The sequence below is a fragment of the Suricata suricatta genome, chromosome 2 (assembly GCF_006229205.1).
Source record: "Suricata suricatta isolate VVHF042 chromosome 2, meerkat_22Aug2017_6uvM2_HiC, whole genome shotgun sequence".
Taxonomy (NCBI): Eukaryota; Metazoa; Chordata; class Mammalia; order Carnivora; family Herpestidae; genus Suricata; species Suricata suricatta.
In genome coordinates, this window is record NC_043701.1 from 3,243,196 (window position 1) to 3,262,781 (window position 19,586).

General features: G+C 52.0%; 1 protein-coding gene across 2 annotated transcripts in view; it reads right to left on the minus strand.

Moving 5' to 3' along the window:
- The window catches only part of DPP6 (dipeptidyl peptidase like 6), an 867,370-nt gene that overhangs the window by 439,883 nt on the left and 407,901 nt on the right, over positions 1-19,586 (minus strand). The gene's annotated exons all lie outside the window — the stretch shown is intronic.

Consider the following 19,586-nt stretch of genomic DNA (forward strand, 5'->3'; position numbering starts at 1 on the left):
GGAGGAGCGAGGCAGGTAGACAGGAGAGGGGGCTTGGGGGGTGGGGAGGGGGGAGGGGAGGGGGGTGGGGAGGGAGCTACAGGGGAGGCGGGAGGGGGAGGCTGGGGAGAGGCGCGGGGGTGGGGGAGGGGGCTCCAGGGAGGAGCTGGAGGGGTAGGCTGGAGAGGAGGCCTCTAGGGTGGGGAGGGGGCAACAGGGTGGGGGGAAGGGGCTGGGGAGGGCACCGAGGCCGGGGCGCGATGCCAAGGCCTCCGGCACTGGCACTGTCGCTGCGCTCACTGCCCAGCCCAGAGGGGGGGTGGCTGAGCCTGTGCCCCCACAGCACTGCTCCCAGGCAGGCAGGTCACACCCCAACAGGGGAGGGGCCCCCCCCAGGGGGCATGAGGGAGAAAGTCTTTGTCTCTCCCTTCTGCCAAGTGCCCTGGCCCGCGCCTTTGAGAAGGCAGATGGTCAGTGGGTACCAAGACATGGCATCTTTTCTGCTTGCCCAGAGGGTTTTGCTGGAACGCTAGACATGGAAGCGACGGCCTTCATTTTCCTCACAATTCAGAAAACTTACTATGTGTCCCCTTATTACTCAAGGAGTCTCCTGTTTCTCTTTGAAAATCAACCAGAACCTCAAGGGTGTCTGTCGCCTAAAAGAAAAAAGCATCCGGGGGGACCTTACAGCAGCAAGGCTGCCTGCTGAGTCCGGAGCTCAAGGAGAAGGCTGGGCCGAGATAGCCAGCCTGTTGTCCCCACCTGGCCTCTACCTTGCAGGGGCTGTGGGCCCGGCTGCAGCCCCCTGACCCCTACCCCGCCCCGGGGAGCGGGGGGGAGGGATGGACTGGCTGGGAGAGAATCACAAGGTGGGTATCGCTGATTAGCTCTGAGTAAAACTTGATTAGCAGCTGGTTTGCAGGTGGGGCTGCCTGTGGCCTTCCAGAAACACACAGTGGCTCTTCTGCAGGGGACTCTGCTGCCCTCTGTGAACACCTCCCTACCTGCTAGTTTCAGGCCGCAGGCCCCCACCGGCTGGGGGCCACCCCTACATGCAGCCCCGACAGATGCTCTCAGGAAGAAAGTCCTGTGAGGCCCGGTGTCCTTCCTCTCAGAGAAAAGGCAGAGTAGGACCCATTCCCCTTGAAAAGCTGTCAAATCGACTCTCCCCTTGTTCCCAGAGCCCCTGACCCCTAGTCATCTTACAAACACAGACACACCTGCAAACTCCGATATACCGTGTCCTTCTTCAGAGAGGACAGATGAAGCTAGGTGGTGGCCGACTGGCCTGGTCACCTCTACGGCAGCGGGGACCTAATTCTGGGGGGAAGTGTTTGCTTGGCACCGAATCTAAGACACTGAGATGGGCAGCCGGCAGTGTGCGTGGTTTGTCCACAAATACAAAAAATCCCCCAAAACAAAAACAAAACAAGAAGCAAAAAAAGGAAAACACCATGTCGACCACTGGTCACACAGTAAGGGTTTGGTTAGTGTTTGGTTGCACAGGACAGGGGTCTCCAGGGTGGGGCCAGCAAAGGTGGGGGTCCTGGGGTGCTAAGCCACAGAGACCCTCAGGGCAATCCTCAAATGGCCCAGGCTCATGCGTGGAGGGTGCCTGCCCCACGTGGTCCCCCTCAGGCCTCCAGAAGCCACAGCAGCTTCAGGATGTTGGCCTGCAAACCCGCCCTTAGGACCCCAGTGTCCAAGACGCAGGAAGAAGGGACTGATCGGCGGCGTGGGCAGCCGGTACCCCCACGTGCCTGGACCACGTGATCAGGGGGACGCCGTGGTGCGCGGAGTGAACAGGCCTGGACCACGATTTCCGTCTTACTCCTGAGTGCCTCAGAGCTGGACTGTCCTCCCAAGTTTGCTCCTGAGGGGGTCAAATCTTACCCCGACACCTGCTGACATCTCTGCAGGGAGCCGTGGCTAACCCCCAGAGGCCAGGACCACCGCCAGGACGGATGTCCGAGGATGGGGACGACAGCAGGTGGCAGAGCGAGGCCCTGGGTCTACCCGAGGAAGGCGTGTGGCAGCTTGGGGTGCTCAGTGGTGCTGGGGGGTGGGGCAGGAAACCCCTTCTGGTGTTTCCACCGCACTTCTCAGTGAGGACCTTACGTGTTCTTCTACAGCTAACATGAATATGGGTGTCAATACGTTCGCCCACATTTGCAAGATTATAGCCAATACCTCAGAGGAGCCTCCTGCTGACATCAGGTCCTGAGGTCACACGAGCGCTTGCTGCCATGCACCCTGACCCCCGTTCCTCACCTCTGTTTTCAAGAGCCACTGGGTAGAAAAGTTTAAGAATCACCAGTCGAGGGCCAGGCCAGGCCGTGCCACTCAGAACCTTCCCATGGATTTTCTGGAACCACGTCCCCAGGGCCGCTGACTTTTCTGCATACTTGACTTTACTACTTTTAAGAGAGAAAAGTCACAGTCTCCCGGCCAACGGAACAACACGGAAGAACCCGGAGGGCCTTACTCCGGGGTGAGTAATCCACGCAGGAGAGACCCTGCATGATCCCCCTTAGACGAGATCCGAAACAGTCCAATCCTGGGGGCGAAGGAGAGGATGGTGGCGGCCAGGCCCGCGGGGAGGGACGCAGGAGTCCTGGTGGGCACAGTGTGTTAGGAAAGATGGAGAAGTTCTGGGGAGGCGCCGCACGACCCCGCATCCGCAGAGAGCACTGCTCACTCAGTCTGTTGAGAGTCCATCTCGTGTTGTGTCTCCCTCTCTCTGCCCCTCCCTACTTGTGCTCTCCACAAGAGCAATCTTAAAAACACAGAGAGAAAGGGCTGCATTTTGTCACCGTTTAAAAATGCACCATGATCCCTCCAGAGGACAGGTGCCCTGCTCACGACAGTCCTCTGGCAGCCAGCGGCCAGTGGGTGGGTTGATGGGTCCGGAGGCCCTTCTCCAGGGGGCATAGCCCCAGATTCTCCGGGCACTGCCAGAGCTGTTGTCTAAACAACTCCGTCAGAGGGGCGCCTGGACGGCCCAGTCAGTTAAGTGTCCGACTTCAGCTCAGGCCATGATCTCATCATGAGATCAAGCCCCACATTGGGCTCTGTGCTGACAGCTCAGAGCCTGGAGCCCGTTTCAGATTCTGTGTCTCCCCCTCTCTCTATGCTGCCCCTGCTCATGCTCTGTCTCTCTGTCTCTCTCTCTCTCTCTCCAAAAAGAAATAAGCATTAAAAATTTTTTAAATAATAAAAAAAATAAACTCCATCAGAGAAAAGGCTAACAGCTTGTGAACACAGTGGGTAGTGAAGACCCCGCCCTTCAACAAAAGGAATTTATACATAAATTTCTAGAAAGCATCATCAATAAATACTATGGTTCCCAAATTCTAGAGACTGTGGGAAGGACACCAAGGAGAAGAGTCGGGGGCGCCCCCTTCCTGGTGCCTTCCTCGGGGGTGTTTAGTTGATGTCGCAATGCTTAGCAAGGGGACAGTGCTTACCTGCCCCCACTAACACGAGCACAGTGCAGAGCGCGGTACACCCAGCCCCCGGCAGCTCTGCGAGGCCGGGTGCCCCACTTCCCCCACTTCAAAGGAAATCGATATTTCGAGAATTGAGAGTAAGAAAGCCAAACCAGATCGTCAACCTGGGCAGTCTGGGCCTGGGCGCACCCTACTGCACTGCCGTGAAGGCCTGAATAGACACTGAAAATATTTAAATAGTCTAGGGGGGGCCTGGGGGGCTCAGTTGTTCAAGTGTCAGAGTCCCACTTCGGCTCAGGTCATGATCTCATGTTTTGTGGGTTTGAGACCCGTGTCGGGCTCTGTGCTGGCAGCTCAGAGCCTGGAGCCTGCTTCAGATTCTGTGTCTCCCTCTCTTTACCCCTCCCCTACTTGTGCTCTGTCTCTGTCTCTCAAAAATAAATAAATGTAAAAAACTTTTTTAAGTCTATGTGCCAGGAACGACACTGGGAATTCTATATGTATTATCTTCATTAACACTTAAAAAATCTCTTAGATGCAAACGGCTTTAGTTTGCTAGGGCCACAATGGAGCATGGCAGATGGAGAGCTTCCAGAGCAGAAGTTTATTCTCTCATTTCTGGAAGCCAGATGTGCAAGATCAAAATGTTGGTTCCTCCTGAGGCCTCTCTCCTTGGCTTATAGATGGCCCTTTGGTCTGCGTCCTCATGTGGTCCCTCTGTGTGTGTCTGTGTCCCAATCTCCTCTTCTCATAAGGACACCAGTCGGATTGGCTCCCGGCTCACCCCAGGGACCCCTTTTTTCCTTGCTCACCTCTTTCAAGAGCCCACCTCCAAATATGTTCTGAGGTCCTGCCTCTGAAGGTTCAACACACGGCTGGGGAGGCACAGTTATAACACTATTAGCCCCCCTTTTATGTATGAGGAAATTGAGGCTTAAAATGATGCCTGAGTTCCTCCAAAATTATAAAGTCAGCAGTCCCTGCCAGGTTGGCATCTAGATCCGGTTCTGTCTGATCAAGCCCCTTCGCCGCGCAAGGACTCCACGCACATGCGCTCTCTGCGCCTTTTCAAACACCTGCCGCGTGCAGGAGCATCTTCCGGAAACTCTCCGGAGGAGAGGAAGGCTTCTGATTACCCCAGCTCCTGCTGAGTCATGAAAAGGATCTGGCTAAAGGGGTGATTCCCTCCCTTTGTATCTAGGAAGGATCCCACTTCACGCAGCACAGGAGCTTACACGGAGCATCTCGCCGCTGGGAGGTGAGGGCTCCCGCGCCAAGCGGGCAGAAGGGACGCCCCTTCCTTCTGCAGCCGAGGACTTGTGGGGGGCCGGGGTGCACCCAGCGAGGACCAGGCCGGGGCCTGGTTCTCGGCCAAGCCAGCCCTTCCCTGGTGCGCACTAGGGCAGGGGGACGGCACACGCCAGGCCTATCTGTGGGGACTCCAGCGGCTGCTGTCCCGGTGCTTACCCCTCCGTTCCCACCCTCACGCTGCCCGGGGCTGATAGAAAGCTCTCGTGCGTGCAATCAGCCTCACTGACAGACCTGAGGCCCATCAGTCCTTTGCAGGCGCGTCCGGAGCGAGCCTTCATCGTGTAGGCGCGCTGATCTCGCCTTCGCCTCTCCGCCCCCCAGGTGTGTCCGACTGGGCTCCGCACAGGCTCGGCCTATTAGGTTGTTTGCAGACTCGCGGGCCCGGATCCTGGGCAGCTCGGCGCCGTTGCCCACGCCCCGGACTCCAGCTCGCGTTGCCCCAAAGCCCATCAGCTAAAACAGCTTTGCGTCAAGAACCAGTGGATCTGCAAGGCTTTACCAAGCCCCTCCTACCTGCGGACAGCACCCAGGACAGGCTGTGGCTGGCACCTGCTATAAGGTAGGGACCCGAATGTCTGTAGAATCTGGGAAGGTTCTGAACTTTTGAGCATTAACCATCTGCAAGAGAAGCTACTTCTAACTTCCAGTGTCCTGAAAATAAAAAATATGGGCAGCAAGGTCAGACTCCTTGGAGAGCCAGGCCAAGATCCAAAGAAGCAATTTAAAGATAAATAAATAAAGGCGCGCCTGGGTGGCTCAGTAGGTTAAGCTTCTGACTTCGGCTCAGGTCATGATCTTAGGGTTTGTGAGTTCAAGCCCCGCAGTGGGCTCTGTGCTGACCGCTCAGAGCCTGGAGTCTGCTTCGGATTCTGTGACTTCCCTCTGTCTGCCCCTCCCCTGCTCATGCTCTGTCTCTCTCACTCTCAAAAATGAATAAATGTTTAAAACTTAAAAAAATAAAATAAAAAGTAAACAATAAGCATTACCAAGGGGAAGGAGAACATGGGTAAGTTTCCTGAAGCCTGGGTTCTGGGATCCTCTAGAGAAACAGCCAAAGAGGGTTAAAAATATGTATTATAATATATATTTATATAAATATATAAAATATGTATATGTTTGATATAAATAATTTATAACAATCATATATAAACTTATAATTCATAATAACATGTAATTTGTAATGTATTATTTATTATTTATATTAAATTATATTTAATTTATATTTATATTATTTATAATATAATTTACATTATATAATATTTATTATTCAATATACTTGATATCTATTTAATATTTTCTATTTTATTTATATAATGTAATTATTTTATTTAACATTTATTTAATTAATAAAGTATTAATTAATTTTAATTATTAATTTATAATGATTAACTATTTGTTAACATTTATTTAATATTATTATCAATAAATGATTAATATTATGTATTTTATATTATTTATTTATTAAGGAATTGGCTCACTCCGTTTGGGGACTTACAAATCTGAAGTCTGCAGAACAGGCCAGGGGCTGGAAACCCAGGGAAGAGCAGCCTGAGTCAAAGACCATCTGGAGATAGAATTCACTCTTCCCTGGGGGAGGTCTGTCTTTTCCTTAGTGACTTGAACTGATTGGATAAGGCCCACCTACATCTTGGAGGGTAATCTGCTTTACTCAACGTCTACTGCTTTAAATGTTACTCACATTCAGAAGTAGAAAAAAAAATTTAAAAAAAAAAAAGCAAAAACCATAGCAATACCTAGTTTGACCAAAAACTGGGTCCCATGGCCCAGCCACTTTGGCACATAAAATTACCTGTGACAGACTATAAGTCGAAGTGATAGGCAGCAGTATCTTAATATTGTTAATTTACTCCTCTTGTCCTCCTGGCCTTTCCCGTCTTTCTACCTGGACCGCTTGCCGCAGAGTTGAGCCATGAGACAGAGACCACTCGGGGCATAAACCCTTGGGAAGGCTCCTGGAGACCCCGTGAGAAGGCATTTCTGTGGTGCTCTTGGCTGCTTCCTCCAAAATTTTTGTACAGGAAAGAGAAATAAACTTCTCTCTCGTGTAAGTCACTGTTACTTTAGCTGTTCTGAACTCAAGGTAACACAGCATAAAGTCCTCTTCTGTCTTCTCTTTGTTTTACTCTTGTAGTTGCACAGAGAGTGCCCCCTACAATGACAGCCAATTAAATGAGGAAGAACAGAAACAGCTCTGTCTCATTAGACCTGCTAGATGTACCCAAGGGGTGAGCCTCCGAATCAGGGCCCTCATACTGTGGCCCACGGGCCTAATGCAACCCACTTCCTGTTTTTTAAATAAAGTTTTATTGGAACGCAGCTGTGCCCATTTGCTTGCATACTAGCAGCCACCCCTGCAGGACAGTGTCAGACCTGACACCTGGGAGAGAGGCCGCGTGGCCTGGGAAGTATGCTGTTTACCATCTAGTCCTCTGCGGGAAACCTCTGTTGACCCCTGGCCTGGAGTAACTCTGTTGCATGTCAACTAAAGTTCGGGGATCCACTCGGAATCCCTAATTCAATAGGAAAAAACCCCTCCAGTATCAAAGCAGCCCCGTGCCCCAACCTGTAGAAAGAAAAGATGACAGGAGATGCCTAACATGTCTCACTGTTGGCCTCGGCTCACGGCCGCCGTGCCCGCCAGAGCCCATCTCCTGTCTCGTGGAGCCGCTGTCCCCACCGCACACCCATGTGCACATCCTATAGCACCCTCTCCAAGCCCACAACACATTCCTGGGACGGGGCTCGGTGCCCTGGAAGCAGGGCTCTCCTATGCCTTTGAGGAATTACTGAAAGCCCTCAAGTGGTCTGCTAAAATCCATACCTCCATCGCTTAGGGTAGGTGCTCAAAAACATTTGTTTGGATACATGAATAAGGCGGTATAGTCAAAGGAGTTTGGTGATGCATCATACCAGTATTTGAAGGATCTTCACCTCCTTTTTCCCTAAAAGATGCTTCCCTTGAGGATCACAAACCTTTACAAGATAAGGTCGTGCTGACCACACTTCCTGGGACTGAGGCCACTGTCTCCAGCTGCCTGGGAAGTCAGAGCTCTGTGTTTACTGAGAAAGTATTAGGTGCGAGGGTGCTTTGTACATAATCAGGAAATCTGCTCTCGTGGCCTCACGGTCTCACAGAAGAGGGAAATTTGTAGCAGGTAAATGCCTTGTGTTCCTGCCTTAGGAAGTCCAGGGAGAAAGGCAGCGGGGAGAGGAGGTGTCCACCTTTGTGGGCGGGGCTACGCAGAATTGACTGGATCTAGTCGGGCAGGGCTGTGCGGGGATCAAAGCAAGACAACGTGCCTACACAGCGCAGCACGAGCGGATGGTAAATGCAGCGCTTACGGCAAAAAACTAAGAAATCTACATATTTATACTTGTACTCATATATATTTACATAAACCTCTATGTACACAAAACAAACATATGCATATATAAATAAACCAAACCCGTATAACAAATAAGAAAATGCGTTCCTACAAAATATGTTTTGCAAAAATACATACAAACTAAAAGAAGCTGCCCATCAAACAAAATATAATGCTCGCTGATGGCAGGGAGGGAAAAGAGTAGATGACAAGCTGAATTAGGAAAAAGAAAGGGTAGAAGGGAGGGAGGAAGGGGAGGAGGAAGGGAAGAGAAGGGAGAAGGTGGGTTTTGCTCGGCCCGTGGATGAAGACGTGCTCCGAGCCCGCCTCCGTACCCGCCAGTCCCCGCACCTGGGACACGACGGAGAAGTCCTAACAATGTGGGCTGTCACCCTGCAGGATCACTGGTACCTGCACGGTGTGACCTCCCAACGGAGCCTCCGTTCTTCGTGGACAGATAAGGAAACCTGCTGCAGGGGAAGGACCGTGTGTCCAGGGTCCCACAGGCTATGGTCTGACCATGCACCAGGGGTGAACCAACACCAAAGCCGAGCTCCCCTGAGGGCAGGGGCCCACATGCTCTAAATTCGGTATTCCCGAGGCCACCGGCGAGCTGGAAGGCCCCACGCCGCGAGTCCAGGCAGATGACCCGAGGCTGGCCAGCCAGTTTCTGAAAACGGCGATAATGCAAAAGGACTTTCAAACCCACTCACATGTGTGTCCGTGCCCTGGACAGAATGCATATAATTTATTTTTTATGCATATAGTGTATTCTGTATCATGTTCTCTAAATCCTTTCAACATGGAGGCTTTGTTTTTCTCTAAGACGGCAAGTTTCTTTCCCTCCCCGCCCCTCCCCTGCCCCTTCCTTCCCTCTCCCCTGCATACGGGTAGCAGCCTCAAGTCAAAGAGGAACTCCTGGTGCGACATTTTGGAAACTTTGCTTCACATGATTCATGTTACGTCCCAAAGTGGCTTAATTTGGTTCCAGTCGCCCCGTGTGTCGCATCTCCCCTGAACCATCCCGGAGCTTGAAACTGGGCCTTAGAGCCAGGGCGTTCTGGAACCTGGTCGGCGGAGGGGGCCACACGTGCTGGCCGGGGACAGCTCAGCACCGCCTGCCTCTCCTCGGGCAGCCTCGTGCGCCAGGATGACCTTGGCAATGGCGGCTCGACAGATGCCTGGTTTATGGCTTCTAATGACCCCCGCTGAAATTTCTGGGGCTGTTCGTGCAGCCCTGGTCTGGCGCCGGCTGTGGAACAGCTACCATGTGGTGTGGGTAACAGATGGCCACCCAGGTATTTCTGTCGGAGCACCGCCTCCACTGGCGCTTCAGGGAAGAACCGCCCAGAGGCGGGCCCTGGATGATCCTGGTGTGGGTGTCACATCCTGTCTGTTTCCCCAGGCCCGCTGCTCCCCTGCCTGCCTCCTGGCCCGGACCTGGCTGTGCAGGGTTGGGAGGAGTAGGAGAACAGGTCTGATGTCAGAGGGCCCCCCTCCCCCGACCTTTCAGTTCTCATGCTCCATTTCCAACACCAAATAGAGATAAGTCGATCTGTGCAGAAGGTGTCCAGGAAAGCATCAGTCCATGAAACCCCTGTTGTCTGACACTTTGCAGAAACATATCTGAGTTGACTTTGGGGATAAGTGTCAATGGCATTCAAATGGGCCACGTACAATTGGAGAGACATACAAACAATGGGAAGCTAAGACACCTGGAAGTTTCTCTCGAAGCTGTCACCAAAGCAAGAGCATTAACAAAGGAGAGTCAAAGAAACCATGTCCGACACCCGGGCACGGTGCCAGCCCCCCCTCCTTAAACACCGCGCTCGAATGCCATCTCCTACTTCCCGGCGGACTCTGTCCCTTCACCCCTGGTCTCCCGTCACACAGCTTCTGTGTCCCACATCTGCGTAAACACAGTGTCCCCGTCCCCATCCCTGGCACCCCCAGCCCTGCTGTGAGCTTCTCCTCGGCAGGGCAAGGCCAAGATGACGTTCTGCTATCAGTCAGAGGAATGGCTTTGAGGTCAGAATTGTGTTTGCAAATCCCAGGTCTGTTCATCTGCCAGCTTTGTGCGGCCACCAACCCAGGTCCCAGCTGTTTAAAGGACACAACAGTCGGTGGCAGGCAGAACGCTCTCAGAATGAAATCAGATAAACTCTTAAACCAATGGACACAGAATTCACCTTCAATAAACGAGGTTCCTCTCTTTGCCAGACTGGGAGCTCTGTGGGGTCAATCCTGCTCTTCCCTGAATTCCCAGTGCTCAGCACACAGCAGGGAACAGAAAAACGGGTTGTTGGGGACAGAAGGTGTGCCAAGCCTGAGCGGCACCACGACCGAAATCAGGGGGACCAGAGTCTCCGCATGATGCACCAAGAGAGGTCAGAACGAGGCCACTCATTTCCATAACTCGTTACTGACAAAGACGTGCAGACAGAAGCGTGCTCCCAGAGGCCGGCCTTAAAGCCCAACGTGGTCACAGTAGGAATAACGCAGAGATGGGAACACGAGACAGAAAACAGGCATGTGCAGGCTGCCCTGGGAGCAGGGAGCAGACCCAAGGGAGGAGCGCAGGGCGGACTGACCAGCCGATGAATCCTCCCACATGCCGCTGAGATGCAGGAGCCGCGAGGAGAGCCTTCTGGAAGTCAGGGCTCCGTGTCCACCCCACCCCCGTTCCGCCTCCGCCCCCTCTCCTGGGCCAGAGTTGCGTCTCATCCGAAGGAAGGGCCGAGCGGCTTCAAACACAGGGCCCAGGACCCACCTGCGGATGATCGCCTTTCAAGGAGGGAGGATGAAAAGCCGGGCAGTGGCCACGAAAGAGAGAAAAACTTCTGACATTTCAGAAATCAAAGAGGAAACACACGAGGAAGATATGTTTCATCAATTCATCAATTCGCCAGACAGGCATAAAAGGTTGCATGTGCATTATTATGTCTTTTTTAGAGTCTCTTTTGTTAAAAATTAGAGCTAAGTGAAAGTCCTTAAGAAACAGGGCCCAGCCTGAGCGAGAGAGCGCTGGCAGTGCCCACCCCTCCCGGCCGCCTGTTCACGTTCCCTCCATGATCCTCCGGGGGCCACGCGTTCGGGCCCCGTGGAGGTTAACACACGCACCTTAGGAACACTCGCCAAGGCCAGGATGGGGGCGGTTCTGGCCCTGAATCCGTTAGAGATAACAGATCTTCCCTCTTCCTGACACGCTGGTGTTGGCACAAGACCTGGTCACAGGTCAGCTGACGGCGCTCGTGAGCCCTCGGGTCACAGGACAGTGACAGCGCCCTGCCTCCCGTGCCCCCAATCTACACACTGGACTCGCGGAGAGGAACCAGGAAGCCGCTGTGGACCCACCCCCTCCCCGTCACCAAGTTTGCCTGAACAGAACCCTGCGTAAACGCCACGGAGCGGCCTGCTTCGTTTTCCAGTCTCAAGGCCCCTTCCCAGTTGGGGGGAAACTTGCCTGTCTTTCCCCCACCTTCTATCACTATCATATAATAATAAAAACATCTGTGTGATGTAACAGAGGAAGTCAGATCGCCACCAGCCCCCAAGAGAAACGGGAGAGACAGCTTGGTGGCCAACACAAAGCAGCCAGACAAAGACAACCGCTGTCCTAAGATGAGGAAGAGACAAGATGCATATTATGAAATTAACTTATTCTACCACTTACTGTGTCAGTCAGCACTCCAAGCAGAATAAAATTAATTTAGAAAGCAACCAAGTTGATAGAACGCTTAATAGGGGTGTTACTATCTTATGAAACTTTGGTGAAATACTACAAAGCTGCTGCTGTAAGTTCGGGGAAAAGTCTACACAGAAATCGTACATGTGCACCATGGTTTCCTTTCATTCCCACGCATGTCTCTCCTTGCTGAGGATGTGCCACACCCTCTCTTCTCCAGAAAGCCTTTGGAAGCCGAGGCCAGAGTGGCTCCTAGGCAGCCTCAGGATCTAACACTCAGTAATACCCAATTTTCTAAATATCTATTTACAAAATACGCCAGGACAGGGTCTTCACGGGGTAGGAGCAAGCACCCCTGGAATGAATTAGCAGCCATGATGAAATGTATCTCCTACAAAGAGGCTCAGATGAACACGGGCAAAGAAGGACTGTCCTTGGACGGAACATAACTGGGACATGAGTCTGGTCTGAGTCACGTCTCAGAAGGATGCAAGACCGACCGACCCTATAGCATGAATGATGATTTCTCAAAACCCATCTTGAGTAGGATGATGGGCAGAAAGGAACACAATTGATATGATAAACTTTGTAAGGGGACACAAAGGATCCAATTTTGATGTGTTTTCTTCAAGGCTTCAAAATCATAATTATGTCTCCATCCTTTGAGGTTGGGATCCTTCACACTCTAAGAGATAGAGTTGATAAAAGACATAAGATGATCCCAGTCCCTCCATTAACTTTGTACAGATAATCTGTCAATGGATCAAATTAATACGCCTGCCCTACCAGTAATTTGAAGAAATTCGGGACAATGCCTTTTGGATTCAGGGCTACTTCTTCCTTGACCCTCTTTGGCAGCTTTCAAATGCTCCTTGCCCCTCAGAGGAAGTATGTTTTTCCAACGTGTATAGAATTTTGCTGTGCCTCTGAAAAGGAGTGGCCTCAACGCACTCACTGATATGAGTACGAAGGATGGAATGCGTATTCCTGACCTGGAGACTTTACGTTCTAGTTGAGAACACCTCCGTGTCCGTCACTCGGTTTATTCTGGATGGGAAGCCCCTTGGGTATCCCTAATACCATGGCGTGGGTGAGTGGGTCTGTGATCCCATCGACAGGCAGCCAGTCTGTGCCCATCAATTCCACAGCAAAACAGGAGTCAGACCAAACTCATTCTCCCTTTCAGCAACGTGAACTCAGAAGAATCTAGAGCCTGCTAGCAGTGAGGGGTCAGCCTGGAGCTGGAGGACGGGGGAGCAGGCAGAACCCAGGCTGTAACGACACGGTTGTCATGAAGCAGCTAGGATGCCTAGCCCATGGAGAGGGAGTGACCAGAAAGCATGAGCGAGTGTGGAGCAGCGCTGGGAGCAGGAATGAAGAGAGTAAGCTCTTGCCGCCCGGGGGAGCATGACCCTGGAATGGCCTTGGTTTGTGCCAGTTTCCCAGCTCTGGTCAGTAATTTAGAATTTACACAAAGTCAGGGCCCTTCTCTCAAGGCCAGGCTGGTCTGCGACCCAGCGTTTGGTGCCAGCGTGGGGGCAGGTCAAAGGTGCCAACACAGATGAGTGCCTGAGGCTCCCACGGTGAGTCTGCATCTCAGTGATCCTGTCCCTCTGGGGGGAGTCGGACCTCACACAGGAGGTCTCTGGGGGACATGACCGCAGACTGGTTCAGCTTCTCACGCCCAGCACTATTTCCCACTTGCTGAGTTTTGACACCACTTAAAAACAGGATATTGTTGGGGCGCCTGGGAGGCTCAGCTAGTTGAGCATCCGACTCCCGGTTTCAGCTCAGGTCATGATCACACAGTTTTGAGATGGAGCCCCATGGTGGGCTCTGTGCTGATGTCTTGGAACCTGCTTGGGATTCTCTCTCTCCCTCTCTCTCCGCCCCTCCCCTGCCTGTGCTATCTCCCTCTCTCTCTCAAAATAAATAAACATTTGGAAGAAAAAAAATTGAGGAGATCGTTACTAGATCCCTGTTTGGGCACCTGTTTTGTTGTTGTTTTATTTTGTTTTTGTCTCCCCTTGATTCACAGACATCTACTGAACATACCATGTGCTAGGTCCTATGTAGACACTGGGGAAAGAAAAAATCACAGCCCCTGGCTTTGAAGGACTCTGAGGCTCGTGGAAGACAGACAAACAGAACATCCAGACAACGTGGAAGTAAGGGCGTCCAGTAGCAGCTGGGAATGTGTGGTTCTAGAAAAGATTTTGTAAGAAGTCTGGGCCGGTGACAAAGACCTGGCACAGAGAAAGGGCTTGATGGGTTGTAAGGAGTCTAGCGTGCTGGTGCGCGGTGTGCATGAGAGGCCTTGAGCTCAAAGGTGCCCGTTCACGAAGGGGCCAGGCTCTTCCCTGCAGACAACTGGAACAGAAAACAAAACTTTGGCCATAAGACGTCATGAGCAGATTTACAGTTAGAAAGCTTTTCTTCCAGGATGTGGGAAATGACCTAGGATGGAGACGCCAGGCTAGGAAGTTTTCGGAGCAGTCAGGCAAAACGTAAGAAGTGCCTGATATAAACAGATACAGAGGCGTAAAAGGAAAGAAAAAATCAAAGTTGCTTATCAGGATGGAATTGAAAGGACATGCGGACCAATTAAGACGTGATCCATCTTCTTTGAATAAATCTGGCTACAGCAATAGAAATGAATTTTCTGGAAGGCCTTGAACAACACACTGTCAACATTACACACATCTGTCAGTTTCACCTTCTCTCTGTACTTTTTCCGGGCGCCACACCGAGCCCATGTGGGACTTACTAATGAGCGACACTAACGATCAGGATAAATTGCAATGATCACACCTCATTTATTTTTCAACACCCTCTCCATCTGGTCATTCTACCAAGCATTACAGTTTCTCCAACTATTATATTTCAACTTCGAGGCTCTTTGATTCCTTGTTTTGATTAACCTGGTCTGTGTGGCTCATGGGGTAGGTAAGCCTCGCTTAGGATTCGGGAAATCTAGATTCTGAACCTGCTGCAGACTGACTGTTGGGTCCCGCCAAGAACACAACTTGCATATTAAAATCTATCTCCAGGGTGATGGTGTTGGCAGGTAGAGCCTTCCGGAAGGGACGAGGTCACGGGGGTGGAGGCCCCATGATTGGCATCCGTGACCTTACAAATGAGGTCCTGAGTACCCCCTGTCCCCTCCTGTCATTTAAGATGAAGCAGGAAGACCACCATTCATGAGCCGGTGGGTCCCACCAGACACTGAATGCACTTCATCTTGGACTTGCAGCCTTCGGAACCGGGAGGAATAAATTCTCCTTGTTTACGAGTCACCCTACCCCTGAGGACTGAGTACCCCATGCACCCCACTCCAGGGTCCAGGTTCACAATGCACTCCACGGGCCCTGGAACAGGGAGGTGGTGGGGCAGACATAAGTCCCTCAAACGTCAATGGCCACGGTGCTCTCAGAGAAGGTGGGGCTCCCTGGACAACCTCAGTGGCCCCAGTGGGGTGGCGGATGCTGGAGCTGGATGCAGGGGGGATGTCGCCAGAGGGGAAGTAGTGGGCTCGCTCATCTTCCTTTGCAGGGAGCGCCACACCGAGCCTCCTCGCGCCGGGAGCCAGAGCAGGTGGTTCATTCAGCTCGCCCGCCGGTTCCTGCCTCAGTGCATCGCACCTGCCCCTTGGCACCGGGGCAGCCTCGCCGCAAGCCCTCCGTGCTGTGCGCTCCCTTCTCCGGCGCTCACTTCCTCTCTTGGTGGCTTGTTCTCTTTCTTCCCTCTGTTTCTGTTTAGCTTCATCTTCTTAGCTTTTCTGGCGACTCGGAGGTCCCTTCTCAAACATGCCAGCACTCCTGACGCAAGTTACTCACTGAACTTCACAGCGGACAACGGCCGATGACAGCCTGTCAGCATCACTGGGGGAGCCCAGGGCCACTGCAGCAATTTTTAAAATCATTCTTTCCTAGGCCTGCACTTCTGTCTCTCTGGTGCTCCCACTTTTCCTGGTCCGGTCACTTCGCCCCATCTGTGCGGAACTCCGTCCCTTCAAGCGTCCACTGGAGTGCCAACACCATGTGTAAACAGTGCCTGACATAGTAGGTGCTCAAGAAATACGTGCTGAAGCGTTGACTCTTCCAGACGCTGTCCTTCCTGCCACCCTCGGGGAGCAGGATGGGGAGGGGTTCATCCTGCAGGTGAAGCTGCTTCTGTGGATCACGAATTCCACGTGGAGCACACTCAAACCTGCCGTCACACATGTCACTTCAGACCCACCCTAAGAAGTGGGCGAGGCATCAACCGTCCGCCCTAGCGTGAGGAGTGCATGAAGACAGCAGGTGCCCGGGGAGGGCGCCTTCCTGGTCTCAGGACACTCGGCCAGCCAGCAGCAGAGCGTGGGGCAGACTCTAGTCCTTCCACCAAGTCCCCTGACATTGCTGCCATCCCCGCAGTGAGCAGGCAGGTGGCAGGTGCACCAGTGGGCGCTGTGCCCCTCCCACACATTGGGTGCCATTCCAAGTCCTTCACCTTGTCCTGTGTTGACCTCCAAGGGCTTTGCTTGCCCACCACCTCTCCTCACCCCTTCCTCATCTTTGGGCGAAAGGTTCACCCAGAAGAACTCACGGGGGCTCAGGTGCTGGACCACACTGAGGGAAGAGTGTGCGATGACACCCACCACCACCACCACACACTGCCTTGATCGGTCTAAGCAAAGAAAGCCAACTCTACAAGTCAGAGGAATGCTCTCCTGGCTCCCAAGGCCATGAGTTCAGGGGGATGCGTGGCCTGTAGGAGAGACCAATCTTCCTGGATCCGCACAGGGGCCACAGCACCACTCAGCAGGTGCACTGGTGAGGACACATGACATCCCTCTGGGCGGAGTGTCTTCACACCATTTTTATCAGGCATAAACTTTCTGTAGAAGAAAATCACTGTGGCAGCGGTCGAGTCCTCTAAAACATTCAGACACCTTTGAGATGGACCCTGCCCTGTCATCTTCAGTATTCTCAGTTATTTGGGGATGAAAAGAGCAGGGACAGGTCTGGACAACCTTCCCTACGGAATGCAGCATCCGACCTTCCTCCCCTCTTTCCCGACTCCGCCAGACACTGCTGTTTCATTGGGGAAGGTGGGAAGTGACAAGAGGCCCCTGCTGGCCTGCCGGGGAGTCTGGTTCTCAGGAGTGTGGCCCGGGGGCCGGTCTTGGCCAGCCAAGCAGATAGGCCCTGTGGGAAGGAGACAGTGTGCCCTGCGCCCAGCTCCCAGCATCTCCTCCGCCCCCCCCGCCTTATTCTTTCGTCTTCTCCTTGGGACAGAATTCTCCGGAAGTAGATGACAATGGCAAAGGACAAGCCCGCAGGAGATCCGTGCGGCCACATAACATGACATTTGCCTACAGCAGGTGACACAAACTATTAGCTTGTGGGATTTTTTTTGTTTTGCACTGAGTAGGATTTGTGTGAGTCTAAGACAATCTACCCAGCCATGAGGAATGGCATTCTCCTCTGCATTTACAAGCGCAAGATCGTCCCCCCCAAACTTAAAACACTTGAGTGTCAGCAAAGTGTGATTTTTTTTCTCTCTTTCCCTCTGTAGCCATTTTAAACATGTTCACACACCAACCCACTGGGGTATGTAAGGTATGTGAGCCTTCGTGCGCCTCCTGCCTGGGCAAGAGCCGTCCTGCTGTTGGGCAGTCACAGGCTTTCTCGAAAAACAAATGTGTACCTGCTTTACTTCCTCGAAGCAAAGAGACCCCAGGAGTAAAGCTAGGGGGGTGTGTGGTCAATGGGATATTGGCCTTGAGGAGGTCAGAGAGGGTAGGTCAGGAGAGCTGCGTGCTGGACAGTTCCCAGGTCATAGTGAGTTCCGGGCTCCAGAGTCAACGGACCACTAACCCTCAGCCACTGGGGAGCCTTGTCTTATAGTTCAGGGTTTCTCAGTAATTCCCTTGTCTGGAAAGGAATGTGCTTCCCAAGTTACTCAGAAGATGAAGGCCCCCTCCTTGCAGGAACATCACATGCACAAAGGAGCCTGCTGCCTTTGCTAAGTGAGCATTCTGTGTCTGGTCTGACTGGTCCGCGGCAGCCCGAGGCGCCTGTGACCCACATGGCTCCAACTGCCCCAATGCTCGGTGTCTGTCCAGAATGTGCAGCCTGGGTATTAAATATCCCAAACCATTTGACTCATGGCTGCACCAAGGTGCACATAAATGGAGACACTGTCCAAGGCTGCTGACGCGGCTGGAGGCTGACGGGGACCAGGAGCCCTGGATCACTTCCTCTTCCTTATCGTGAGACAGAACCATCTCCTTTTGCCCGACCTGCCTGCCCATTCTGCACAATGTGAGTGCCTGTCCTGGGTCCATGGTCTTGGAAAACAGAATCTGTTCTTTTCCAATGCACAGCATAGAAACTATACGTTGACCCACGGATCAAGAGCAAATACGCTTTAAAAACAACACTGAGGAAACAGCAACGTTTTTCTTAGAGGTGTATTTCAGTGTGATGGGAAAAGCAGATGGCAAACGGTGCTTGAGGATTACAATAAACGAGTCGACAAAAGTAACCCCTCAACTTTCTGGTCACCCATTTGTCAGAATGAAAAACACACCAGAGTTTTCTTGCAAAAACCTAAATTGTTATCACCTTACAGATTCTGTCTTTCCTATATTGTAAACATGCCAGGACTCTGCATATATTTCATAAGCATACGGCAGGAATAATCAGACTTTAAAGGAAAGTAAGATCACTTCCGCATTGTGGTATCAGAATTGCTTCTCTTGGAAGATGTCAGAACCTACCAACCTTCTCCTAATTTATAATATTCTCCCCACTTGTTTTAAACTGTTCTCACTGAACGTTACAGTAGCTATGTTTTGTAACTGTGGTTATAAATGTTTCACGTACCGTCAAATTTGCCGTTTTAGCCAGTGCTGTGTGTACAGTTAGATGGCGGTGAGGACATGTCTGGCATGCTGTCACCACTGTCCGCGTCCACCACGCTGTCACCCCCAGACGGAAACCCTGTAACCATCAAGCAGGAAGTGCCCCTCCCCGAACCCAGTGGCCTCTAACTACTGTCTCTCTCCACGGATCTGCCCTTCCTAGATGTCTCATATGAGTGGCAACATGTAACATTTGTCCTCTCTTGTCCGGCTTATTTCATTTCGTACAACTTTTCTAAGGTTCCTCCATGTTAGAGAATGAATCAGAACTCCGTCCCTTCACACAGCTCAGCAATATTCCATTGTGAGGATGGACCACATTTTATCTACCCATCCACTGACTGAGAGACACTGGGGGCTGTTTCCCCCATTGGCTCCTGAGAATAACGCTACTGGGAACACTGGCATATAAGCATCAGAGTCCCTGTTTTTCAGTTCTTTTGAGCACTTTGACTTTTCAATTTCAGAAATGGATTTAATTGGTGGAAATTTGTGTGGCTCATTAAACTTATGATTTGCGCATCATCCCATAGTCCTGGTGGAATTGAGTAACACCTCCTCCATTGGCCTGTAAATCAGCCAAGATGCCCTACAACAGGCACCTGTGGTTCCAGGGAGCATGAGCTGGTCCAGAAGGTAGAGGCCCGGCGGGTCCCAGCCCTTGGTCCCCCCTTTTTCCAATGACCATGACCAGACATCTTCCCATGACTGTGACTCAGCTTCCCCAGTTGTCAAGCAGGGAAATAATTCTTGATTATCGAACACCAATGTCCTGAGGATCAAATGAGGCAATGTTTGGAAAGCACTTGGAACTGAAAAAGCTCGACATAGCATCATGTATTATTTTTGAATCCTAAAATGGCTGT